Consider the following 27,453-nt stretch of genomic DNA (forward strand, 5'->3'; position numbering starts at 1 on the left):
CCTACTCAGTCCTTATAATGTTACTTGTATGTCTTTAGCAATGTTTTACTTCTTACAAGTTCTCCATGTTGTTTTTCTTCCTGGAGACAGAAAGGGAAATGATAGTTTCTTTCAGAAAGATAAAGGCTGGTGTGCTCACCTGCTCTGTCTTCTCTAGGGAAGCTCATGTGGGAGGTCAGTTACTAGAGCACAGCTTTTAGTGTTTGGGAACATAAGGCTGCCACATCCTGGGGCACAAGTACCTTGACATCACCACTTTTTCCTGCATATTGCAGGATGTATTAAGGGAGGAATAACTTGGAATCCACGGTCTGATCGGTCTATTGAAGACAATGTGTCAGGTTTGGTACCACAGCAACCCCTTCTTTCTCTTCCAGTCTGCTCTGCTCTCTGCCAGGCCAGGATATTCTCAGCCTGAAAACTCACTAGTTTTTGGTGGGGGGGGGGGGTTGTTGTTCATCCCATAAAAGCTTTAGATTCTTCTTGGGTGCAATAATTTTTGTAAATTTGCTAATTCAAATGTGCATTTATCAAGAAAACTTACCTTGGCAGCCTGAATTTGAGCTGGTTATGTCGAGGGCACTGCTGGCTTCTGGGAGTTCTCCCTTTAAAGAGTTGATGGAAGGCATACTCCACTGGCCTGTGTGTGGAGAGAGTTGAAGATGTTAGCGTGAAGCTAACTGGGATAATGACTAGAAGATGCTCAGCCCACAGCCTGGCAAGGATAAGAGATAAGCTCAGGTAAGTGGTGGTTATTGTCCCCAGTTCTTGCCAGGACTTCAGGTGACATCCAACTTCACTCCATGTTAGTGTGTTGTCATCATTAGTTAGCAGAGATGACAGTAAACTCTGTTGGTTTCATAGATAGGGACTCAAACATCTAACCTTCTGCAAGCCTGCCTTGTCTGGAGGAGAGCCAGAACGACCTTGCGTGTGCTGGATGGTCTTCACATCTGCCTCCAGGCAACCTGAGCCAAAACTATGATTGGACTGTAATAATCACATATTTACTGCCATGGGAAATGGGAGAGATGGGCGGGTCTTCAGATTAATACAACTGTACAGAGCTCTGCCACAGAGTCTACCAGTCCCCAAACACAAGGCCCAAGAAAAGTCTGTAATCCAGCATCAAGCTTGCTCTGTACTGTGGCTAGTTAAGTCTTCCTTTCTCTCCTATTTGGCATGCTACATCAGTCTGCAGCTACATCAGTCTGCAGCTAGTAGCAAGTGAGTGACTTGCACTGTGTCAGATGCTTCCAAAACCTTCGATAGAATCTGACTGATATTGCTTAATAGAGTTTAGGTCTCACTAACTAACCCAGGCTAGTTTCAAAGTCACAGTCCTCTTGCCTTAGCCTCTGGAGCACTAGGATTACGGACACTCACCCCCATACCCAGCCCAACTCAGAAATGATTGAAAACTCTATTCCCAGGCAACCCCAAATAGGCAACAGCAAAGTATGTCTGACAGTATAGGCCACAAACGTGCCCTACACCATCGACCTCACACACATCTGAAAATGCCAGATGGGTGCAAATCACCTTCAACGACCTACCTTGTTCTCCGGGAACTAGAGAAGGCATTTCCATTCGCTGGGCCCTGCTCATTGGAATCTGCTCCAGAACTCCTTGACACCAACATCTATATTTTGGGGAAAATATTAAATACATGCTCTAGCCTCTGAAACCAGGCCTGCCCTCTGCCCCGTACCCCAGGAAGCACTGGCCAGAGGGCTGCGAAGAGTCAGGTGTGAGGAGCTATTCCCACTCCTTGAGATCAGCTGTGGTCTGAACTTAGAAACGAGAGGGGGTTTGGTTTGGTTTAGTTTGGTTTGGTTTGGTTTGGTTTGGTTTGGTTTGGTTTGGTTTGGTTTGGTTTGGTTTGGTTTGGTTTGTTCAAAATCCTTAAACCTTTACCAGCACATCGTTGCTTTCGAGCCATGACACAAACTCTTCCCAGCTAGGGGCAGTGTTCTCATCAGCGTGCAAACATTCTACACTGCTCTGAGAACCAGGAACATGTCAGATGGATCCATATGTTGCCTGTGGGAGCTCAGGCCTTTCAATTGCCTTGCCTTTTAGTACTACAGCTGTCATCTTAGAATTTTTCATTTGCCAATAGAACCTTTAATCTACCTATAAAATATGATTCACATAATGAATCCAGGTATTTCACCCGGTGCTAAAATCCAAAAGCAATTAGCCTTTTTGTTTATTTCACGCGGGAGTTAGACTAAAAGCTAAATGAACATGCAGAAAAAAGAGCCAGGCAATGGTCCAAATGTCTGAGTGATGTACTAATTAAATTGTATAACAACACTGCTATCTTTATACATATAGTTTATTACAGGTTGGGGAATTGGCCCAGGCTTTCCAAGTATGCCTTCACAGGAGCCCTTCCTTAAAATGAAACAATTCAGGATAAAGTTTGTGAGCTAACTTTGAATGAGATTGGAAAAGCTTGGTTAATTTTTCTTCTTTCTTGCTGCCAAAATATATTAACCAGTCATATTTTTAAGACTTTTTAATTGTGTATTCACTAAATAAACATGATGAAACTCGGGGTAGATGGCAGGGATAATATAAAATTAACAAGATCTAGCCCAGGTCTTCAAAAGTGCTCAGCCTTGGAGGCGGGGCGGGGAGAGTGGGTGTGAGGAGACAGGTGTCCCTCAGGGTGACCCGGTGTTAAGAGGGGAGCCTGGGAAGCAGGATTTGCACTTCTTGGGGAGTGACTGGGGCTCCCTAGAGTGAGGTATGTGTGAGAGTTTCTCTCTCCTCTTCTATAACTTTCCATAAGAAGCTAATGCAGTGTGGACCATTTAGCTTGTTTTTAAACTTCTATTGTTTGCCACAAGAAAAACCTAGAAAAAAAAAAAAGAGAAATAGAAAAAAAATATATCTCAGTGTGTGTCAAGGTTTTCTGAGTACCAAAGCCAGGCATGCCTCATTTAATACTCAGTGGGACAACCAGGGTGAGCACGGTGTGCCAAAACGACACTCTCCAGTCGTGGAGGTGGGATTTGAACCTAAGAGTCCGGTGTTTCCCTCACACATCGTCTCTCAGGAATTAGACATCTAGGTGTAAGTGTGGCTTCCTACTTCTCATATTACAGCAGCATCCCTGAAGGCTCAGGTCAGGAGCTTGTCTGGTAGCGCACACAGAGAGTGCGCATGTGTGTGAGTCACAGCATGAGCCGGGAGGTCAACCTTGGGTTCTTCCTCTATCCACATAGCTTTTGGGTGTGTGACTCTATGTGGGTGTCCAAGCGGCCACCACAGCCATGTTAGGCGACAACACACACCATGTGAGCTACTTACAGTTTTCCATGTTCATTGCCCCCTGCCAGACTATAAAATGCCAAGGGTCACACACTTTTTAAGGCTGGAACTATGGAATTTACCCACAGTTCTTTATACAGAGTGAAGTGCATGCCTTGTGGGAAGTCAGTCGGTTTAAGTATTTCTTGACTGATTTTATTCATGAGAGAAGTTAGTTAAGCTAACGTATCCTCAGTGATTTATAACATCCTGCTAGGATGATTCTCACATCCTACCTACAAGAATGAAAAGATTAAGGAAGCTGTTCCGATACAGAAATGCCTCATCCTGATGGCAAAGCACCTATCCATTATCTGTTATAATAAAAACTCTTTTGGAGTAAGATGCACACAGAAGTATGCGCCAGAAAGAAGAGACAAACTTTCATGAAGATAATCCATGTGGTCACAGTCACTTCACAGTGGATATGGTACAAAATGATGGAGGTAAGTTTTATCTACCAACTGACTCCCATAATATGGTGTGTGCCTCCTAGATTCTACATCCAGTTCATGAGCATTTGGGACCCTCTGTCTTTGCGCCCACCAGGCCACCTACTTTGCCAGGACTCAACAGAACTCTGAAGGAAAGTAAGTTTCACCTCCTGCCGAGAAAAGTTCTCTAAATCCACCCAGAATCAGCCTGTAGATGCCAGCATTTCCAAAGTTCATGGTGTTTCAGTTGTTCCCATAGAAGAGAAAAGGCAGATTCTCAAGTTCTTTATCCAAAAAAACAGAGTCAGGCTGATAAGCAGTCTCACTGTCCTAAAATAGCCAATGGCTAGCCCATTCTAGCCCCTTCTCTAGTGTTCTCCCACTGCCCTGAGTAAGAAAGTCCGTGTCCCTCCCCCCCTCCCCCCGTGTGGTCTGAGGTACACAGGGCTCTCTCATTCTCTTCCAAGACCCCAAGAAGAAAATCTGAAAGGGACACCTAGGGAAGCTAAACTCTCATCCACGAAGGGAGACATCTCAGGTGCCTGGCAGAACAGAAAAGGCCAAGTTCTACTAAAGAGAAAGGAAACCCATAGACTTCTCTGGGCCTCCATTTGTGTCTTGAAAGCGGGCTACCTCTGGAAGTGTAAGACCACAGCTACTGGTAGAACAAATATTTTGTCACCAGCCTGTGAGGCAACAGTGCCAGGTCCTGCTACCTTCATATGACGGGCATTCTGAGTACCTATCTGCAAGTTGTGACAAGGCTGCACAATCCCTGTACTTTCAGAGAAGGGAATTCTCCACAGATGTCTCTACAGACGTCCTTTGCCTCTGGCAGATGACCTGGCTCTACAACACTGGTTTTCTTCAATTCTCCAAGTTCCCCATAACCATCTGTCGAGGTTTCTTCAGCCTTCCTAACTTCTACCACCTCAGTTCCATCAAGGCAGACATAAGTCCCTTCAGAACTGTTGTAAGACATTACCCTGGCCTCCCTAGAACAAGCCTACCTCTGGGTCCCAACCAGACCTCTCACATCAGATGCCAAAACAGGTACCCAAAAGGATCTCCAGGTTTCTCTCTCACCTCTGAACCTAGAAGTCCACTCTCCCCAAGAAAGACAAGATGAACTCTCAATGGAGAACCAGCTATTCTGTTAAGGAAAACCTACACACAGCCCAGTCAGGCCTGTCCCAGTAGTCAGCAGACACCTTTGAAGCATCAGGCATGGAACCAAAGACATCAACCTAAGATGCACCCACATTTATAAAGACAGAAAGGCATTCCTCTTGCATTCCAAGGGGATAGCCATTCAACCCCCATGTTTCATTCGATTTGTACTGGTAATTATAGAACACTTGATGTCTCCTGTTGAAGCATCTGCCACCAGGCTTTTGGAAACACAAGTGTCCTCCATGACAATGGATACTCAGGTTAAGAACAAGTTTGAAATTTTGTGCTAAAAAGTGAGCAGGACTAGAAGGTCATTGGGAGCCATAAGCCAGTATCTTCAGACTCGCTTACCTGCCCTCAGCTCCCCTGCTCTCTCGCCTCACCCCTCCCAAGTTCTCATCTATCCCTGCCCTCAAAGGATCAGCAGTCCACACTAGGTAGGACACTAGTGCACCCCCAAGGTCTCCAATAAAGGGGCTGCCCCAACTCCCACCAGTCACGGCAGCACGGATCTGGGAAAGACGCAGATACACAGATATTGGAATAAAGGTACATTTCTCAACATTATTAGGAAAACCAAAAAAAAAAATCTCATTTTTAAAACATTACTAGGAAGCTAAAACAAAACCTACAAATTAAAGTGCCACAAAAAATTGCCCAAAGCTACTCAAATCACCTTAATTATTGTGGATTTTAAAATAAAAGCCCTCAACAAAGTCAGTGAGCTGGCCATTTGATGGTATTTAAAATATAATGTGTAAATATAAAAATATTAGGGACAGACAAAAATGACTTCTGTAATAAAATATTTTAAATAATCAGAACCTGCAAAATGTGCACAAATGTCGGAATGTTTGCTCTATTAAGGCAAAAAGCGCTTACCCATGTATCGGACATTACTAGCAGCTCTCACAAGACAGATCTCCATAAGTACTTGAGAAACACCAGTGAATGAAGCCGACCCTTGGTTCATGGGGTACCACTTATGATGAACTATACAGTGTATCGACACATGTTAGAAGATGCTAAGCACAGTGGAAAACCAAAGGAAAGCTGTAGCAGAATGAGAAATTCTAATCTGTAGGAGAAACAATGGCAACTGGATGGATAATTCTGGAAAAATGGTATTAACTGAATATATTCAAGAAAAACCTCCAAAATGTTCATTAACTCTGTTTAAGAGATTCACATCATTACAGATACTTAAGGCAAATAACTCCCAAAATGTGTTTAAAAGACAAATTGGTATGTTTAATAAATTCAACAAACATGCTCCTTGTATTTGTGTAATAGATGGGTAAAAGGCTCCATTCTAGAGTTTTCCCAAACAAAATCCAAGAATGAGACTATGACCCTACCTCTGGGACAAAATTGCTAGAAACTTCTAACGTAAGCCATCTTTCCTATACGTAGGAACAGGAAAAGATGATCAGTCAGTCAGTATAAATCAGTCTGTCAGTCCCCAGCTGTGTTCGTGAAATGGAGGGAGAACACTAAGTCACTGTGGAAAGGAAACAGCCACAGTTTCTAATGCGGTACATTCTCAAAAAGCCTTGGCCAGTCCTTCCTTGTGGATCCTGAAGAACAAACAGGTTACAAAGTCAGGGGTGGGACCCAGACAGAGCATCAGAATCTTTGGGAGACAGACCCTCTTCCTTCTGGAGGCTCAGCAAAAAGCAGCTGTGTGCTATGTTTAATCAATGACTTTTATTCAGCTTTATGTAAAAGAGATCCTGGGGCGTGTTTGTCAGAAGCGAGTGTGGTTTCATCTGTGGCACAGGGTGCAGGCTATCACAGAAGCCAGTGTGCTGAACAATGAGGAAGAATTAGGCTGCTAAACTCAATTCTCCTAGCTAGTAGCCAGACAGGAATCAGGAGAAAGAAAGAAGGGGAGGGGATCTTCATCTCGGAGCTGCAGACTCCAAGACCAGGGCTCATCAGCAAAACCCATGAGGGTCCTCGTCGAAATTCAGAGCTGATGTAGAGGTCTGGAGCCTGTGGTTTTAGATTTCCAGAAAGTCCCCAGGTACTGACACCGCTGGCTCAAGCCAGCAACAGCAAGTCTGTGTGGAATCCACAAAGGTCTGTGGACTCCCGTGAAATGATTCAGAGAATGTACTGTACACATCTGCATTCTCCACAGGGAGAACTGTACTACCATCAGACTGTCATTAGAATGATGCTGTTACAATAGTGAACTGTCTCAGTGCCTGTGAAGGTGACCAAGTTATAATGGCATCTTTCCCGTGAGCCCTGAGGCAGCATGGCCATGTTCACCATAAGGAGAATGCCATGGGACAAGACGAGCAGACACTTGGTGCAGCTTCAAGCCAGGGAACACCAGCTCTGGCCATGGCCGGTGAGTGAGAAGAAGACAGAAAAGGAAGAACTTTGTTTGGCAGGTTCTAGGAGGAGGAGTTTGGCTGATGTCTTGATCTCTGGCTTGGGTACATTTTCTGTGATTTTTGAGACACTCAATTTTGTGGTACTTTGTTAGAGTGGCCCTAAGAAACAAAGCAGTGTCTAAGATAGATGACCACGCTGAGAGAAGAGATGCTCAGAGACTATAAAGATACGAAAGGTAATTGGTGGAGTTGGGTCTAATGTCTGCAGTCATTGCTGGCTGTTTGCAGTTGTTCTGCCTCCTGTTTAGCTTGCTTGCTTGCTTGCTTGCTTGCTTGCTTGCTTGCTTCCTTCCTTCCTTCCTTCCTTCCTTCCTTCCTTCCTTCCTGGGACACTTAAAAAAAAAAAAAAGGTCCCTTCTTTCCTTTCATGTCTCTTTCTTTCTCAGAAATCTTCAACTTGTCCTTTTTCCTCACCCTACGGGCAGGCGCCATTGCTGGACCCCTCAACCTGAAGGGAGGAACTGCTGTTTTCTTCCTTGCCCAGGTCCCCTTTGCCACACTTTCTGACATCGTTTTAGTTCACCTTTAATCTTGCCCTTCTTCCTTATACAAAGAAGGATCTTTTGATGAGTGGGTCTTAAAGGCTTGACCTATTTGTTTCAGCAGTATGGTCCCCATGCCTTCCCGGGATGACTGAACTCTCTGACAAGAAGCTAAGACTCACAGATGCGTTGTTTCCAAGAATCTCCTCCACCTCTAAGGGTGTACCATGTCCTCACATCCTTAATCAAGGACCGCTGCCACCTCTTACTGAAGGGGACAAACAAGGGGAGAGGAGAGATTGTGGCATTTACTAAGAACTCATAACGTGGCTTCACACATATTTATTTGCTGTCTTCACCCCAGATCCAGGCTTACATAGTCAAAGTGATACAATTATTACCATTTTTCCCATTGATCCATCTTCCAAAGTAGGACACCAAGTCACAGGGCTTAGGAGCGCGGAGCCTCTAATCCAACCCGGTCTGCTTCCAAAGCCCACGCTCTCAATAACACCCCACGTGCCTGTCTGAGGCTGAGCTAAACAGTTAAGTTGGGGAAAATAAAAGCGGTCAGGCTTGATTCTGCTATCTTGAACACAAATATCTTGGCGTCACGGACACACAAGCACCATCTGCCTGTAGGTGTGCCGATGGTGGGAGCCACTCTATCTGATGCAAAATTGAGCACCGTCAGCTGTTTGACAGACAAAACACTCCGCGCAGTGCTTCCCACTGGCTGTTGTGCACACCGCCATGGCTTTAGCTGCTCCACAATAATCCCCAAACTCTGAATTTGCAACACCCCAGGGTATTTCTAGTCACTATAAGGGATTTTGAAAGAGTCTTAAAATTTCTCAAAAACAAATTAGTGTCAGTGAACTTTAAGAAGTAAAGAGGCTCTACACCAGGCCTTCCAGGGTCACAGAAAAGCAGTATCCTGAAATCCAGCCAGGAGAAGCCCCTCCAGTGGGCAGGAGGAAGAGCGAGGCGGGGTCTCTCCCTGCTGCTTTACTTAGGAATCTCCCACAAAACAGATGGATCTGCCCTTCCTCCAGTTGTGGGGATACTGAGCCTGGTGTACAGTGTACGAGACAACAAGACAATCCAGAGGCTGTAAAGATTTCTGAGAGGACTGAATGGGAGTGGAGCTGGTTTTGTCAGGAGAAAGGAAAGCTGGTAAGCAAGACTGTCATATTCTGGAACGACCCTGAGGGGAACTCTGCCTCTGTTTCTGTTTCTCTTCCGTAGTGGACCTAGACAGAGCTCTCTGGTAACAAGTCAGGACCAAGAACCGCAAGTACAACTCATGCTTTTTCTAGGTCTCTCTTTGTTCATGATCTGACCAGGAAAACAATAAATAAAAAGCCTCCACCTAATTAGTTTCCCAAATGATTCTTAAGAGCATCTTAAGCGCGCGCGCACACACACACACACACACAAACACATACACATCCAGGCTCCTGCTATAGAAACCAGTTGTGATTTTAAGTACAACCATTTCCCCTTCTAATTAGGCTAAAAGTCTACATAAGTCTGATTCAGAACTGTCTCCGCCAATCAATGGGTTAAAGCCAGATGGTGGCATTGCTCTGTGAGCCTAGCATCTCATCTGTAAAGCTATAAACAATGCTGGCTTCTTAGGACTGGGTGAGCATGACTGGAGGTCGCTCATGAAATACTCCCTGGGTGTTAAATACTTCAGAAACCTTTCTCCTTTGTTCCTCAAACCTTGACCAGGACCCGGCAATCATTCATTTACCTTTCTGGAGACTGGGATGAGAGATGAAGTCACATAACAGGGAAAGAAGGGACAGTAAACAAGCGTGGCTTGTCAGGTTTATGCCAGAGGTAAGTTCTTGAAGGTCTCGTGTCACTCAAGGTAGAATCCTCCTAGGTGCATATGTAAAATGGAGGATGTGTTCTAAGGGCACGTAAATTGGCAAGCATTGTACAATGATATGTTCTAATGCTGCCTTTTATTTTCTTAGCATTCGCTCTAATATTTTGCAGAGGGCTTGTGCTAACATTTAATAGTATATGGCAGCCATTTCTGGGGCTTCTTTGTGTTTTATCGCCTCTTCCATTCCCAGCGTATTGATTTTTCTGCCGTGTTTTTCATCACCATACGCCATCATCGCCTGATGCATGCCTGCAAGCTTTGTTAAGTTCTACCAAGCGAGCATTAAAGGAACAAGACAACAGACTCCAAAAACCACTCGGTGCAAGTTTGGATGGCCTTAAAAGGCCCACGGAAACTAAAGGAAACCAGAGGAAAACCAGGTTGACAGCTGAGGTGGCGCCCCCATGTGGCCACAGCTGGAACACATTTTTTTTTTTTTTTACAATGTGTTCGTTGGGCAGTTTGCCAGGGGTGTTCTGGTTTAATTACTGTCACGGCGTCTCACTTGAAGAAGCTGCATCACTTATTTGCATGTGTGTACAAAATGAAAATCTGTGTAATGCAAAGCTGTGGGGTTTCAGAGGCGTCGTTCAGGTTCCTGCGAATAGTGTCTGTAAGTACTGACGGCGCTCTGATGAAGGTAAGAGCTTAAAGGCTGTCTTTGAAAAATAGAAAATTTTGCCCGATTTTGTTTTTAATGAATGTTTCCATTCTGTGCACATCTTCATGAGAAGACTTTGCTTTTTCTCTGACACGAGCTGCCACTATGATTGTGTCTGGACTTTAGTGCACAGAGCACCTTATACTGGAAAACATCAGATAAAGTAGAAGGATCATTTCCTTTGGTTTTGAACCAGATGTAATGGGCACCAAGATTGCAGCATCTGTCTTGTGAGAATGTTTTTCCTAATGGAGATATTAAGGTCACAAAACTCAAAGGTACGACAGATATATGATATATGTCTAATGTGAAATACCCCCTCTCAGACCAAATCACTTACATGAGATGATATCTCAATTCTAAAAACTAGGATTTTATGAAAACTAGAGAAATCTACATCAATTAAACAGCCTGGATTTAGAGCATCCTGACACATACAGCATAGGAAAGCATAAGAAACCTTTCGGTTAGCCATACCTTGGAGCCATTTGTCCTAAAGCGATCAAAGGCATTTGTTGTGAGAGAAGAGAAAAAAAAAATGTTGGGTGAGTGTTCCCCTGGTCAGAGCCAGTGGCTTTCCTCCCACCTAAAGATGGTCTCAGGAGCATCTGAGTACCCTTCAGCATCCAATGGACAAACCTGTCAGCAGTTCTCAGCACAGTGTTTACTTTTGCTGTGCTGATGGCTACTTGCTGAGCTTCCTCTGGGAGTTAAGAGATCTTTGAAATAAGGAATATATTTTTACAGAATTTGGAAGTGAAAATGTTGATGTCATAACACAGAGAAAGCGCACTGCTGTCCACCAAGCCTCATCTCATGCCTTACCATTTTGTTAGAAAAAAACTCTCCATGAAACCCATGTGATATGGACAATGATTTTAAAATAAGTCAAGCTTGCTTCAACTTAACAGAATTAGGGTATGGAATCAAACCCTGTAGATAGGATTTATCGAGAATTACACATAAAAATTTCCTGGTTCTCCACCATACACAGTTTGAGGCCGTTGGTTAGCCACAGAGAGTTTTCCTCTCTTAGTGGCGAGCTACAGTGTTCTGACACTAACGTGACATATTGTCCATTCATGACTTGCATGACTTCGCTGGCCATTCCGGCCATCTTCCTTAGCCGTGACTCTTGTCTCAAGACCCAGCAAGTCCCGTTTTTGACTACACTAAAAAGAAAATTATACTTCAACCAGGTTACCATTGCAGAAAGGGTGGATGGATGAAGACGGACGGCCATATGCTTTTGGCAAGTTGACCAAAGGCCATCCAGAGGCCAGAGCCCAGAGTAAGATGGCTTTACAAGATGTTATGTAAATCCAAACGAAGAAACCTATGAAGATTCCTTCTCCTGAAAAATGTTAGATTGAAATAGACAGCTGATTCTTCCCTTCAGACATTAACAAAGTCGCTTTCACTGAAGCACAAGCAAAATCACACCGCGTGTCTTAGAGCTCCCATTATAGATGAGATGCATGCTCTCATCTGCCAGACCAACTTCTTTGCCTAGCAAGTACTACTCAAAGAAGAGTCAATCCTTGTTAGCACCAAACTGAGAGGTCTAGGCTGACATCATGTGACAGATGTCCCCATGTCAAAAAAAAAAAAATACCATTCCAACCTCTTGTTCTAACCAATAAATAACAATCTCCCTATGTGAGTGACTTTTCAACTGAATTAAGTTTACTTTCATATTTGTGTGCTGATGTGTATAACAAGATTTTTAGGGTGTGATATTAACTTTTGCACTCAAAAATAAGGTTAAGGTGACCATGGATCTCTGAGTGATCAGACACTGCGGGTTTATGAACAGTGTGTTTCAGTACAGCAGAATAAATGCTATGCAGAGAACTGGCATAGTGCGCTTGCGTGCATTTTTCTGGAGGAAGCTTCCGTAGCTCCTATCACTTCTTAAATAAATAAAACTCACCCTTTCTCAAGTGCCCCTAAACTTGCCAAACAGGGTTGGATTTCTATTTGGGTAGCTCACCACACTGGACTGTTTTTTTAACTCAATAACCCATGGACCTGGGGTTAAAAGGACATTTTTATTATTTTCTCTTCCTATATGATTTGCAAGATCCATGTCCGTATCTTCGAGGTTAAAACAATAACTCTCAGCCCTAACTCTCAAATCCACATGACTCTTAACTAGGGAATATTGTAACAAAGTGCATTTCAAGTGATTGACTCTGAAACAGGCAACAGAAACTTAAAGCTCTACGGGAGACTTAGAGCTAAATTGGAAGAAACAAAGACTTGAAAAAAAAAGTCAGATTAGTCACATCTAGTACAGACATCATGTCACCTGCTCTCCCAGGGACCAAGTACACATGCTTACACACTTAGAGGCATGCCATGGTATCTCCCCATGAGAGGTGTGTGTGTGTGTGTGTGTGTGTGTGTGTGTGTGTGTGTGTGTGTGCATGAGAATGTGAAATGTTCAAACAGCAATGATTTCTTCCAGCCAAATGCATATCTTTTAAAATGGAGAGGCAGCCCTCATGATGTTAATGGAGCGGAACATAAATATTGGCCAGCAAGTTGTCAAATAGAGGCTGTTAAAGGTTGGAATTTCTCAAGGAAAATGTTAACTGCAGTGAAAGGGCCAAAATGGTCTTAACCTGATCTCAGAATCTAGAAATTTTCCTTTAAGTTCTAAATACCCAGGACTCATATGCTAAATTTAGACTTCCCAGCACTGCAACTGGCATTTGGGAACATTTGGTCCATAACGATAAATCACCACACTTGCTGAACACAGGCCTAGAGGGGGACGGCTGGACATAACCAATTAATATATCAGCCTGCCTTGCAGCCTGGGGTGTGGAGGTGAGGGTGCAGGCTAGTAATGGACTGCCTTTCCACATTTCAAATAGCAAGTCTATCTACCCCTACCTGGAGTTCCCATCCTCGGCTCCACCCTCATACCCAGAGCACCCTCCTTCCTTCTCAAGATTAGCTTCTCCTTTCCCAGTGAACTGTGACCACATCAGTCTCCATGGCTCTACACTACTCTGCAATCCTCCATCCCAGCCCTGCTTGCTCACTAACCTGTGCTGCAATCTTTTCTACAATAGCAACTAATACATATTTGAATTTTTGTTAGATGCCAGGCTCTGTACTAATGCCGTACAGGAACAGCCTCACTGAATGCTCACAGCAACCCTCTGGTGTTGTTTATTACCATTCATAGAAGAGACATGTTCATATCAGGACGCCGAGGAGCTCATAGGGAAAGCAACTTTTCCAGAGTGCACACTAATTATAATTCACCGTGTTGTCTGGCTCAAATGCCAGCCTTCTTAATCACAAACTGTTCAGGCGCTCAAGTTTGGGATGTATATACTGTCTACTCAGATTGTTAAGCTCTTCAGCATGCCTGTATAGCATTTTCCTCATATGACCTCCCCAGGAACTGGCATCCTGTTATATCCACATTCAGTCAGCACTTATTGAGGAAATAAACAAATTAATAAGCGGATGCAAGTCAATGTACCATCTGCAAAACTCAAGAAAAATTTAATTGATTTGGCCCTCTGTGTAGCATGCAGAATCAGGAAGGAAAATGTTCCCGTTACTACACTTGGCAGTAAAAAGCAGATCAATGGCTGACTGCTTGTCCTTGTGCTAGGGAAAAGGTCTCCATAAATAACTGTGACATCTCCTAGCTTTTTCTCTAAAACTCCCACAGACCCAGAAAGCCTGTCCCGATCCCTAGACTATACAAGTTTCCCTGAGGTGGAGACAGAACAAGAATATCCCAGTAACAGGGCCAGCTCTTCTCAAACCAAACCTGCTCTCATTTCATAAGAAAGATAATTCCAACTCCAGTTGGTTATCTTCAATAACTGCCACTGAGTCTCTACCCTAGAGATTCACAAACTTGGCCATTCCAACCATCCATGAGATTTGAAAAATCTCTAACACTTGGGCCTCTACCCAAACCAGCTGACTGAAAACTCAGCTCAGATGGGATGCACAAACAACCATCCACTTGCTTTTAATGAGAAATTTCAATAACGAGTCACCAAAACTAAAGCAAGTGCTGTGTACCAGGACCTGAGCTGTAGAGATATGGACATATAAAAAGAAACCTGCTGAACAGCAGAACAGGAAAAGCTCATTGTGTCCCCACAGAGCACTGTGGAAACTCAGAAAGGAGATACCTGCTCCCACTGAAGATACAGAAAAATAAACAACGTATTTTACATATTGAGGTAAGAATCAGGCTGGGGACAGGTTCACATGCAGGGCTTTTCTTAGAGTAAAATGTATGACCTCCGTTAGCTTAGATGACCTGCTCTTCTGGATTTCACAGTCTAGCAAGGAAGATAGACATCGAGAAAATAATACCATCCATGTTTAATTATTGGCAAAGATGAAAATTACCTAAGTCATGCAAGCCTATCACAGAAGAGCTGGCCTATGAGAAATTAGAAAAAGGCATTCCTGGGAAAGTAATACTTAAACTAAGTCTAGGTGATGCCTAAGAAGAAATTGAATGAAGAGAAGCAAACATCAGTCAGAGGGGTGGCCTATGCAAAGGGCTATACAAGAAGGGATCCCATTGCAGGAAGTAGCCAAAATAAGGCCTGAGAAACTGAAGCACAGAGAGCATGGAGGAAAATGTACAACACAAACTGAAAAGGAGTGGGGCCTGATGATACATCCTTATCTAAGATCATCACCCACGGGGTGTTCATCCCCCACCCCATGGCAACATGGGCACTTAAGGACTTCTGGAGAAGCAGCAGTGACTACAGACAGACCAGTTGGGTTGTTACTGAAGTAGTACAGACTGCATGTGATTAAGTTTGGTTTAGGCTAAACAGGTTTTGAGATATCAAGCAGAAAAAGAAAGAAAGAATTTGAGATAACATGACAAACAGCTACTATTTAAGAAGTACTCTATAGATAGACAGACATATAAAATAAAATATTGCTGCTATTCAAGAGAGGAGTTTTAACATAGATCAACCACACCAGTTCCCCTTCCTCAGATCAGCATTGTGAATAAAGCCCTCTACTTGTACAAGAATGCAGAGCCAAGAGCCCAGAGGACCTTCTATAGTGTCTTTAATATGACCTCCTGTCCTACCTGAAGACAGCTGTCAGAAAATATCCTAATGCCCAAGAGGCAGAACTTTACCTATATGTGGTTGGGCTTATAAATCCAAGGTATAATTAATTACTTATTAGTATAAGTAAATCTCAAATTCTAGAAGGCCATGTCTGTTACTAGCTATAGGGGGTGAGAAATCAAAGTCTACTATCCCGTGGACCCAAGGATTTGGGACCCAAAAATTTTGGTTGGCAAACTAACTCATGATATCCTGATCTAAATGGGCCACATGTGACCACAGAGCCACATGCCACAAAGGGCGACCAGGAACTTCTTTCTCTTAAGAGCTGGCCTGACTTTTCATAGTGAACTTTGTCTTCTTGAGAAGGTGATTCCATGAGGTTATGAAGAGAGGCACCCACGCCCCACAGGGGCTTCATTGCACAGGAGCTGTCAGCAGAGGAAGATAGAGCACAAGGCTCCTGATACAGTTACCATAGCAACCAACCCAGATCTGGACCATTTTATTCACAGACAAAAAAACCCAGTTCAGTGAACACTGTAGGGAAGTGGGAGAAGCTCAGATTAACCAGGCTATCTTCTGGCCCCAAGCAATCTGTAGGATAAGACCTTGCATTAGGCAAAGGTCTTCACTGTGACAAAGCAGAGGATTTGCTAAGCTCTCCGACTCTCACTGGGACCATTTAAGTTCTAGTGTGGGATAAAAAAAAAATTGCTCTTCTCCAGGCAGGAGGCCTGAAGTTTCACAGGAACTCAGTTTGAAGTGGTAATGGTCACGCCATGATAAACAATCATCCAGGGCCACTTTCTTCCTCGTCACCTGACAGATCAGGAGACTGTGAAATCAAGCCCAGCTGGCCTCTGATTTACGGGTGAGAAAATGGGTTACATTTTCTTAAGTGAAACCACATCTGCAAGGTGACTCTAGTGTTGATCTGTAACTCACATATGGGGTCTCATTTCCCTGTCTATGAGAAATGCATTAAGAGAAGGTGAACATGCAGGTCGCCCACTCACTACCTCAGTTTGTATTTCTTGAGGGCTTGCCTTGTGCCGTGGGCTACAGAATTCAACAAAGCAAGGACTCTGCCAGGAATTTCAGAAGGGGCATGAATTTGATTAAGAATAAAGAAAAAGTTTGGTGTTTTCTAAACTAGTAAATTTTGTCACAAGACACGTAGCCTTCTCCTCTGCTGACAAGAAAGTACACACACACACACACACACACACACACACACACACACACACACAAACACACACACGTTACTGTGGCTGCCATTCCCTGAGAGACCTCATGAACCAGGATTGGAAGCTCCATCCACCATTGCTGCCTACAACCACAGTGTAAAAGGCGACCATATGGCTGCCCCTTCCCACAAGGAGTTTTGGGAAGGTAGTGTCCTCCACCTCATTTTCTATGCTGCAATCTAATTGCCAAAGAAGAAGAAAGGAACAGAATTTTAAAAAATCATCTCTGAAAATAAAGACATGAACGTTTCTAAAAACAGAAGAAAAACTAGGAAATGTTTATCATACTGAAAAATATTTCAAATGTCTATGGAAAGAATAATTAGTCTTCTCTTAAATGTATAAATATTATTTATAGAAACAAGCAGGTATAGTTTTCAAGTTGCCAAAAAAATAAAACAATAGTAGTTATTGTTGACAAAAACTCACATGAAAGAGGCACTTGCCAACAACTGCAGGAATTACTGTTTGCACCAAGCAGAACAATTGGGCAGGACAATTGGCAGTGTGAATGAAGCAGAATTCTCTAAGCTACAAAGAGAAAAATCTGTCATATAATAGTATCATATGTTTACATTTTAACTTAACTTCTGAGTCCCCACTTCTACTCATGGGGGAGAGCAGACCTGTCCGTTCAAGACACCAGTAATGTCTGGGTTAAGAGTCAACCTCTTGAAGGGAAAGTTCAGCCAACTCAAGGTTCCCTCTGTACATTGGTTCTATACACTGGAAACACTCTCCCCTGAAGCCTCAGAGGTGATAGAGTCCTGCCAGTAATTTGATTTTAGGGCCGGACATCCAGAACAGTAGGAGAACAAATGTGTGTTGTTTTAAGCCTCTGAGTGCACCATGACTGGTTTCATCAGCATTGGGAGACTTCGATATATTTTGGAACATGAAAGTGTAGTTCTACTCTAACAACTCATAATGGGCAAGGTTGTGATTATAAAAAATTCTCAGCACTAAGCTATGGACGGGACATCTACAACAGCATCCCACCACTCAAGACTCAGGAAACTTCTAGGAAAAGAGAGCAGAAAAAAAAAAATGTAAAAGCCGGAAAGCGTAGAGGAAAGCTATGAGATGCTGGCTTCTGGATGTGACATACCGGTTGCTTGCTGTCTTGGTTACGTTTCTATTGTTTCCATGGCCAAAAGCAACTTGGGGAGAAGAGGATTGATTTGGATTACTTCGAAATCAGAGTGTATCATTTGAAGTGGAAATTTCTGATTGTGTCATGTGATACAGACTCAAGTGATGTTTTGCTGAGGCAAGATCTGTGAGAGGATACCTGATGTTTGAAGAAAGTAGATGGAGAACTCAAAGGATAGTGATGGGGTACTTACATAGCTAGGTTTGCAACTCTGTGTTGATCTTGCTTCTTCGCTGATCTTCATTTTGTTGAGAGAGGGACAACAGAGAAAACCAACTTGTCCTGGTCGCTCCACTGACCTGTGCCGATTCAGTGGAGGCCTGGTGGTTTCTGCTGGAGCATGCCGCTGTTGCTGATTTTTGTTTGGTGACACTTTTGGACTGGACTGCTGCTATCCTGACAAATGGAAATTGGAATCACCCCAAAGTACTACTTCTAAACAAGTCCACATCCCCTTATCCTATTTACCACCTTTTCTCCTCCATCTTTGGATGATGGGCTAGAAGTGGGGTCAAAGCATTTGAGAACCTTATTAAAGTAGGTTTTGAAAAATCTAAGCCTATAATCATTTTTAGGAAGTCAGGCAAGAAATTTATGGTCAGAACCTGGAGATAAGAACTAAACCAGAAAACTGGGCAAAGGTGGCATATGACTTAAGTCTCAGCACTTAGGAGGCAGAGGCAGGCAGATCTCTGAGTTCAAGGCCAGCCAGAACTAAAGCAGAAGCCATTGCTTTCCTGTCCAATCCAGGGCCATCCCCAATTAACTTGCCCTCTCATAACAATCATTAATCAAGAAAAGGTATGGGAAAAAAAAACTAATGGCATTTTCTCAATTAAGGCTCCTTTAACCAAATAGCTCTGAGTCTGTGTCAAGTTGACAAACAAAAGAACAGTTGACTTCTTGTCAACTTAAGGCAAACACATTACCATTAAACCATAATCTTTCCCTCCTTTTTTCCCCAATACCTCATACTGATATTCATATGACTACATAAAACATAAATAACTTTATAAGTCCTTAAAAATTGAAACACTTAACAAGTTCAATCTCTTTAAAATATCTAAAGTTTCTTCAAATGTTCAAGTCTCTCTCTGTCTCTCTCTCTTCCTCTCTCTCTGAAATATGGATAACTAGCAGTTCCTATAAAATCAAAAATAAGTTATGTGATTTTTCTTACTCCAGTAAGGAAGAAACAGGGCATAGTCACATCAAATCAAAGCAAAACCAAATTCCAACAATGTAAATAGTTTGTCTGACGTGTGGGACTCACGATCTTCTGGGCTCCAAAGAACTCTATTTCTCCAGGTCTGTGGTTTACAGCACATGTCAGTTGTCTTAAAGGCTCAGGCTGGCCACTCCACAGCGGCTGTTCCTGGTAGTCATCCCGTGGTACCAGTATCTCCAGTATTCTGAAGTTTTCTCTACAACTGAGGCTGCACCTTCACCCATAGCCTCTCTAGGCATCTCCCCAGACTCCTGTCCTGCCACACAGTGCTAAGCCACATCTGCTCTTCATGATCCCTTCATGCCTTCAAACCCAGTACCACCTGGGTAATTCCTACATATTAACAAATTCATCTGCCAGCATGAGTTGCAGCCTTGGCTCCCTCTGAACCACAGCTTCTGTGTGCTGACCTTGAGCAAATACCCCCAGGAGATTTCACCTGACACTCCTCTCTTCTTAATCGCCAGTAATTTCTCAGCTCCAGATAACTAGTATCAATTGTCCCAGTCAAGCAAAGGTTTCACTTCCGTGGTGCTGGCCTCTTTTTAATCACAATTGATTCTTCAGCCCCGGCTAACCAGACCACAGATTCTTAATTCGAAACATCACTCAAACAACCCTAATAGAGTCTTTACTCACCTCCGAGACTTCACAAGCCAGACCTCAATAGTCTGCATGGCTCTCAGCATTCTTACCTTCCAAGATTCCACAAAACAGCCCACTAAACTCTGAGTCCACAGCAGCTTTCCCACCCCAAACTTCAAATACCGCCACAATCCTCCCCAGCACACATGGTCAAGTCTGCCACAGCAAAATCCGAGACATGATACCAATTTCGTCTTAACTAAGTTTGTATCACTGCCATAAAGACCATGACCCAAAGCAACTTGGAAAGGAAAGGGTTTATATCGTCTTACAACTCCAGTTAACACAACCCATCACTGAAGGAAGTCAGAGCAGGAGCTAACATGGAGCTAAAACCTGGAGGCAGGAACTGAAAAGGAAGGCCTGAAGGAACAGCACCCGTGCTTACCTGCACAAGGCCTGCTCAATAATCAAGCCAGGCAAAAGTCCAGCATGGATGTGCAAGGTCCCTGGGGCCCCACCCCTGTAGGAGGAGCTACTGGCAGTCAATGACTGATGAGGGACGGAAGGCACTCCTTGGTAGGATGCTCATGTCCCACTGTATGCTCCATGTGCATATGAACAGTACTGACTAGACTCAGCGAGCTAGTAACAATCTTTTTACATTTAAAAGCAATAAAGTTGGGGAGACTCAATGAAGACATTAGGTAGAGTTGGGGGAGTAGTGGATAGATATCATCAGTATACATTGCAGAAATATATGAACCATTCAAAGAATAAAAAATTACTTTTTAAGCCAGGCAGTGGTGGTACATACCTTTAATCCCAGCACTTGGGAGGCAGAGGCAGGTGGATTTCTGAGTTTGAGGCCAGCCTGGTCTACAGAGTAAGTTCCAGGACAGCCAGGGATACACAGAGAAACCCTGTCTCAAAAAACTCAAAAAAAAAAATCACTTTTTAAAATAGATGAGGGGCTTTAGAGTTGACCAATACTCAGAGAACGTAAGGATTTGGGGAAGCATGAAAGAAATAACTGAGATTTCTTAAGAACACTGTTGGTGAAGCACATCGTCTGTGAAATACCCACCACTGTGTTTTTAAACAGCGTGGTGGTTTGAATAAGAATGGCCTCCACAGGCAGGGGCTCATCTATGAATCCTTAGTCACCTGGAAGTGGAACTGTTTGTTTAAGAGGATTAGGAGGTGTGGCCTTGTTGGAGGAAGTGTGTCAATGCGGGGTGGGCTTTGGGGTTTCAAAAGAACATGCCAGACCCAGTCTCTCTCCCTGAGAAACTATCCCTCCAGAGTCCTGTTTGCCACTATTCTTCCTCCGATCCAGGTCCTCCTGTTTCCCCACAGAGCACCCACACTCGGAGCACCATCGTTATCAGACAGCAATCTGCCATAGGCATTAGAATTGATAGAGCCGGGAGCAAGCAATGTGGCCAATACGCTCAAGGAGAGGCTCCTGAGCCCAACTCTCAGGTCTGAATCTGCAAAGGAAGAGACAAACCCTGGAACCACAAAGAAAACTCACTTACACAGATACACACAGAGAATGAGTACTGCCGTGTCCAGGTAATAGAATGGAAAGACATTAGCCACCACAATAGAGCTTCACGGAGTCAAACTGACCTGATGGAGACAGCCAGCAACTTCACTGTATTCCTAAGCCCTGAGGTGAAATCAGGACAAACATGCCCCCAATCTTGGGCTTATGTGTAAGCACCACACTTCTCAGAGAATCTGTGGTCCTTCTGCCCTGTGCCCCTCTCAGACTTGTCACTCACTCAGCCTGAGCATCACTCCAGCGCTTAGTTAAAGTTAATTTACTTATGAAAGGCACGATAGCCAGCTGGCCCCTGGTGCTTTCATGAGGTTTCTTAAGTTCTTCCCTTTGACTGAATGACATAAGTTGGGTATTATCCAAAATGCTTGAAATACTGAAGGGTTTCAGATTTTGATTGATTTTTTTTTTCAGAATTTGGAATACTTACATATAAATACTGGGCTTGCAGGAGTGAGGCTCACATCTAAACAAGATACTCATTTATTTGCCCTGTACCTTAAACACAGAGCCTGAAAATTATTTTATGCAAGATTTTGAATAATTGTATGAGTGAAACAGTGTCTCCAACATTAATCATTAATCAAGAAAATACCTCGCAGACTCGCCTACAGGTTAATCTGATGGAGACATTTCCTCAATTAAAGCGCCTTTTTCCCAGGAGACCCTGGCTTATGCAAAGTTGAAAAGAAAAAAAAAAAATTCCCCCTCACCAGCACCAGGTATGCCCAACAAAGACAGGAGGGCAATCCAAGCCCAGATTTCTAAAATTCTCTTTATTTTACTTTTAAGCATTTTGTTAGAATATCAAGTACACAAAATTAGCTTAGGCTAAGCTAATTAGAGCGCCAAGGTCATCAACACTGTTGCCCCGCATCTCTATGTCCTGCGCCTCTGGAAAGTCTTCAGTGTCCAAACATACAGCAAGGGTTCAGTTCTACTATTCTACCTTCTTCAAGAATGTCTCCAGGAAGACATGCTCAAGGACATTTTTTCCCTAACATTTTTAAAAATACAATTATACTAATAATTGTACACACAAGTGCAGTGAAGTGGAATATGTAAACTGGTAACATTATTGTATTATGTTCCACATATATGTCTGCACTATGCTTTTATGATCGACAGTGTAACATTGTGTTTACACCAGTACCACAACACAGGAGAAACATCATCATAAAGGCTATAGTATCACTAAGTCATAGGGGTTTTTTTCCACCTCCTTTACAATTACATGGGACCACTGTGGTATATGCAGTCTCTTGTTGGTCAAAACATTGCTATATAGACAAACTGAATTATCACGGCCCCTTTCTAAATCACCCTGTTTTTCATCTTAAGGGCAAGTCCCATCAAAGCTAAGGAAACATCCCCAAGTATGCAAATGAATCTGTATTCGAAGCCCTCCTGAACTGTGTGTTAAAATTGCTGGGGACGTCGTCTCTCTACCTGTCTTCTCAGGGAGCATTTTCTGTCTGGTTTCCTCTTCTTCCTTTTTCTTCAATTGGCAGAAGCAAAAACCAAACCAAACCAAACAAAACAAACAACAACAACAACAAAACATCAGGAAAACCATCACATTGCCAAAGTGTGAAAATTCCATGTTTCATACTATTCAGGGGAGAGTCGTTTTCTTCTTCCCTCTGGTTAGGTGTCTCCAGCAGTACCTGCTGACAAGGTATCATTGCAAATTTACAACCCTTGCCACTCAAGCAGCCTGCACATTTTTTGCTCCTTCTAAAACGGAACACCAGGAAAAGTGAGTTCTCAGCTGTGCCTCTCTCAGGGAGGTGAAGATTAGCAAAGACCCGAGGCCCACAAGCATTGCACAACCAGCTCTATAAGCAAGCCAAGCTCAGCCCCCTCCATCACTGTCCATTGAGCCCTTTTTATACTCTCTCCAAACATCACCAGTTTTCTCTACGGGCCTTGCCTCAGCACATTCAACAATCTCAGCTGACATCACTCTGCCAATCAACCCAAGTCCGAGGAAGCAGCAAAAAAAGCCAAAACACACCACAGAAGTTTTTTGGTGTGTGTCCCTCTATGGAGTCCTGACAAATGCAGCTCAACTACACAATGTAAGGCAGACCAACACATGCATGTCATTGTGAAGAATCCTTCATCACATGTCCTTTCACATGCCTGCTTTAGTGGAACAACCCTTCTCCTGTATCTGCTTCTGCTAAACTTTCCTTCACGAGTGTGCCTTAGTCTTTCACCTGTGTTCACTTCAGCTAGACGTTCCTTCACATGTTTGCCCCAACAAAACACCATCCAACCAACTTTCCAAAGAACCCTTAAGTTTCCACTTTAGTTTTGTGCCATAATTGTGAAGAGATCTGGTCAAGAAAAATATCCTTCAAATGTTTGAGAAAGCATAAGAGGCTGTCCTGGGGACCAGAGCACAGATCTGGGAGCATGCACCAGCTCGTTCCATTTATCCTCAAGGATGGATTGAGATGCTTATGACATGTCTGAGCATGGCTTGAAAAGGAACCCTGGGATGGAGGGAATAGTATGGGTGAGACAATAGCAATTCTTCTCAGGCTTGACTCAATAAAGCCACACTTATAAGGTGGGCCTAAGAAAAGCTGTGGTGCTAGATAGTGGCCGCAACATGTGAATGTCAACCAGTCTGCAACAAGACTTACTGTCTGCATTAGTCAGGGTTCTCTAGAGCCACAGAAGTTATGGAATACACACACACACACACACACACACACACACACACACACACACGTGTGTGTGTGTGTCTATGGAATTTATTCACTTACAGACTGCAGTCCAACTAACTCAGCAACAGCCAACTATGAATGGAAAGTCCAAGAATCTAGTAGTTGCTCATTCCTTTGAGGCTGGGTGTTTCAGCTGGTCTTTATGCTGGAATCCCAAAGAAGTAGGCTCCAATGAATGTGCTGGCAAAGTGAGTACAAGCAGGCAAAGACCAAACAAACTCTTTCTTCTCCATTGTCCATACATAGACCTCCAGCAGAAGGTATGGCCCAGATGAAAGGTGTGCCTCAAGATCCAGATGAAAGATATGTATGTGTCTTCCAGCCTCAAGATCCAATTCACAGGTGTGTCCTCTATTTCTGAATTGTACTTCATTCTAGATACAGTCAAGTTGACAACCAAGAATAGTCATCACACCATCTGGGAGGGGAACAGAGGGAGCCATGAGCTGAGACAGTATGGGCTCACAGAGGATGCTGGGAAGAGACTTTGTGGGGATAGGAGAGGATGACAAATATAAAGAGGTCTGTAGAGAAACTCAGGGAGCCAGAGTAGAAGAAATACTCTTGTGAAGAACAAAAGTGTATACTAACTTAACATCAGCCAAAACCTCAGAAGACAGACAATCATGGTTTCTTAAAACCAACTCCATTGACATGTTATTATTAGTGTTGAATAAGATAAGGCTGTCTGAAACAAGTCTCCCCACTTTAGAACAGCCTGAAGAATAATAGAGGTGATTCATATGACACACATAGTGCAGTCACTAGCATGTAAGTGCCCAATGATGTCTGCTAGCTTTGTCCTCACTGTCATTACCAATATATGTTTGGTCATTACTATTACTAGAAATCTTTATCTCCGAGGCTGAGCACAGAGCCTGGCATGAAGAATTCCTTCACTGAATGTGTGATATGAGTGAAGAAGGCAGAGCCAGTTTCATGGGCACACAGCTCGAGTTGACTGACACACAGTGCCCAGCACTCAGAAGGGACCCATGTTTCACTTAATGCTTTGCTGTGACTATCTAGAAGTTCTTAATAATTTTTGCACAGGGCTTCACAAATTATGAGGCTGAACCTGAGTAAGGCAAAGGAATGCGAGAAGGCAGCTAAAGCATGAATAATTTGGGGAGATGAGAAATCTGCAAAGAGGCTACTGAGAATTACGCTGTCCCCAAAATTTCTTCTCCCAGATAGAGAGGTCTTTAATGGAGCCAGAAGTTGTTCACATCCACAGTTATTAATGGCTTTAGTCCATACTTAGCAGCAAATTAGAAGGAATGAAGATCGTATACCCCAAAATGTCTGACACCTCATTCTCTTTATCAACACCATTTTGGAGTATACATCTTAACCCTAAGGCAAAACGAACAGAGGAGGGAAGCCTCCTCAACCGCAACATTGATAGACCTTGACTCTTAGTTTTGCTTTCTTTTATACAGTCTAAGAAATGACAAACATAATATGTAATTGTGGCACAGATCCCAATGTTTTGAAACCATTTCCTTATCAAAAGGAATGAATCCAAGCCTTCACAGCCAACACACGACCAGGCAAAGTGAACTGGCCTCAATGAGACCAGCTGTTACCTGTCCCTCCTCACGTCACCAACTAGTCAGTTCGGCTTTTCAGTTCTGCATGATGAGGTATTTTACACTGGAATAAAGTATGTTTTCTTCTCCATGGTGACATACATAGCTCAAGATTTTAAAGCACAAAAATCACTTTAAGCCCTTTTGGAGACAGGAACACCTGTGTGAGCTGCCACCTGCTGTCTGGGTCATCGTTTGGATCATTCCATCTTCTATGGCCTGACTTGCATCCAGAACAGAGGCCCCAGGTGAGAATGACACCACTCCTGTCCTCTCACAGCTTGTGAACTCACTAGTGCACAGGACACATGCACCAAGCCTTCACTGAACTGGCAAGTGATGACTTTCTACATGAGAGGACATCTGAGGGGCGTTCTAAAGAACAAGGCAAGGAGAAGGTATCACAAAACAGAGGCTCAGAGCTCTGGCTTGTTCCTGAATATGTAAGTGCCTTACTAAGCTCTGATATATAGGAAGAAAGCAAAGGGCAGGATGGGGCAGACAGATGGCCAACTTGTATTTTGTTCCTTTTCTCCAGAACAGAAGAAAACTGCTTTAAAAACAATTTTTATGTCTTATCTGGAAATTTTTTTAATTTTTAAATATTTCTTGTATATTTGGTGTTTTGCCTGCATATATGTCTGTATACAGGTATGGGATCCCTGGAACTAGAGCTACAGATAGTTGTGAGCTGCCATGTGGGTGCCGGGAATTGAATCCAGGTCCTCTGGAAGAGCAGACAGTGCTCTTAACTGCTGAGCCATCATCTCTCAAGCCCGAGAAATGCTTTTAAAATAGGGAAATATGCTAAGATCCCAGAAACATCACCCTGGGATCAGGGACTGAGGAGGTGAGAAAGGAGCAGATGTTACAGTCTTCTTTCTATTAAGTTAGGTTGTATGTGCTAAGCAGGTTATAGTGGATGTGGTGATCTGAATAAGAATGGCCCCCATAGGCTCATGTATTTGAATGCTTAGTCATCAGGAGTGGCACAGCTTGAGAAGGATTAGGAGGTGTGGTCTTCTAGGAGGAAGTATGTTACTAAGGGTGGTCTTTGAGGTATCAAAAGCCCAAGTCAGGCCCAGTATCTCTCTTCCTGCTGCCTACAGATCCAGAGTTAGAACTCAGCTACTTCTCCAGCATGATGTCTGCCTGCCACCATGCTCCCTGCCATGATAGCAGTGCACTAACTTCACCTCTGAAAGTGTAAGCCAGCCCCAGTCAAACGCTTTCTTTCATAATAGTTGCCTTGGCCATGGTGTGTCTTCACAGCAATGTCTGAGTCAGCAGGGAGGGAGGAGAGGGGACGTGGGGCTGACCAGATGGCCACTGGAGAGACCTTTGGGAAGACTGCTTCAGCTGGTTATGATAACATCTTCTGGCCATAAAACTTGCTGTAAATGGTCTGTCACTCATAGGGGAAGATGTGACATTATACAAATCGGGCTTCATCATCCCGTGGGTGGAGCTTGATCTAGTGTGAGTCCGGAAAGCTCAGCTATTGTGAGTATACAAAGATGGTTCAGGGAAATACAATGGAGAAGAGATTGGGGTGGTAGGAGGTCTGGGGTGGGAAATAGAAAAATGAGATCCGTGACTTCTGACACTGTCCTATGAATAAAGAGAGAGCAAGGCAATCACCAAGAGAACAGAATAATGGAATAGAGTGGTGGCCAGGTAATGGACCAGAGTGGTGGCCAGGAAGGAGAGTCAGTGCCATCCTGATGGCCAAACTTAGGGATGAGTGGAAAAAAAGGAATCCAGGGTTCATCCTAGGGAACTCAAGTGACAGCAACCCCCTCCCCCGGCCCCCATGCAGAACAGGGGTTCAGAAAGCAACCCTCTTGAAATTTGATGACACTTAGACACCTGAGGGG

General features: G+C 43.6%; 1 long non-coding RNA gene across 2 annotated transcripts in view; it reads right to left on the reverse strand.

The window, feature by feature from the left end:
• Gm28167 overlaps positions 1-27,453 on the reverse strand; it is a 52,306-nt gene that overhangs the window by 20,423 nt on the left and 4,430 nt on the right. The window contains exons 1-3 of one of the 2 annotated variants that reach the window (XR_001779355.1): positions 18,060-18,238; positions 1,557-1,642; positions 545-640 (exon numbers count right to left, since the gene is read on the reverse strand). This is a non-coding gene — a long non-coding RNA (predicted gene 28167). Of the gene's footprint in view, positions 1-544; positions 641-1,556; positions 1,643-18,059; positions 18,239-27,453 lie in introns of those variants that run through there. The other variant, XR_379749.2, reaches the window with a different exon arrangement.

The sequence above is a fragment of the Mus musculus genome, chromosome 9 (assembly GCF_000001635.26).
Source record: "Mus musculus strain C57BL/6J chromosome 9, GRCm38.p6 C57BL/6J".
Taxonomy (NCBI): domain Eukaryota; kingdom Metazoa; phylum Chordata; class Mammalia; order Rodentia; family Muridae; genus Mus; species Mus musculus.